The sequence below is a fragment of the Galeopterus variegatus genome, unplaced genomic scaffold (genome assembly GCF_000696425.1).
Source record: "Galeopterus variegatus unplaced genomic scaffold, G_variegatus-3.0.2 Scaffold9463, whole genome shotgun sequence".
NCBI lineage: Eukaryota > Metazoa > Chordata > Mammalia > Dermoptera > Cynocephalidae > Galeopterus > Galeopterus variegatus.
Genome location: NW_007735574.1, coordinates 6,977 through 7,895, shown reverse-complemented (window position 1 = coordinate 7,895; position 919 = coordinate 6,977).

Here is a 919-nt window from a genome sequence, read left to right as displayed (position 1 = left end):
CTACTGTCACACTATAATGTTTCAATGGAGAAATGTGACCCTAGGCTTTCTTCCTGAAAATTGTTGCTGTCATCCTTCTTGTCAAAATTAGAGTAGGAGTAATACTTTGTATTATATATTATTTACTATGAACATATTTTCCACGTATATTATCTCACTTAAGGAATTCAGGCACCCCTCAAGCTTTTAAGTAGATAATCTCTAAGGTCATTTCAACTCTGGTTTTAGTATTACCATTTTAGAAATTGATCCACATAACAAATGATATTAAGCCTCTGTCATTACATAAAATTCATGAAAATAGTAATGAACATATGTGCTAAATTTTGTAATATGCTTTTAAAGGGTAGATATAACCTAACACTGAGCAGAGTTTTTCTCAGTTGTGGTGGTAAATAAATAAACTACTTACCACTGACTCGCTGAAAGCCTTGGATTTCTGGCTTTGGAACTGAGGCTTGCAGCTCTCCACTCTGGCACCTGGGGTGGAAAGGATACTCTTTGATAAAACTGGCTGTTGGACTCCATGCATCATGAGGGGAACTTGCCATTCCAGGAGCTGCCTAGAGCATCATCATTGCCTAATGCAGGGGTCAAAATCCTCTATGATTTCTCCACAATTCATCTTTCTAGGATGGCCATTAGAGGATGTGGACTGTTCTTTTGGGAGTATCCATCTAATCTCTCTCTAAACAACTGTTCTGGGACTCCTCAGAGTGCAACCACAACTCAAGGGCAATAGCCTGAATAGGAACTGTAGAAACTATGAGCAATTAATTCTCTCTTGGATTCATTATGGTTGTGACAATCATTTTTTTCCAAAGTGCAATGTGGAGATCAGCTTCCTATCCCTTTGGGACATTTCTGGGCAAATTTCAGTACTAAATTTGTTGTTAGGAATTGTGGTAGATAATGCACA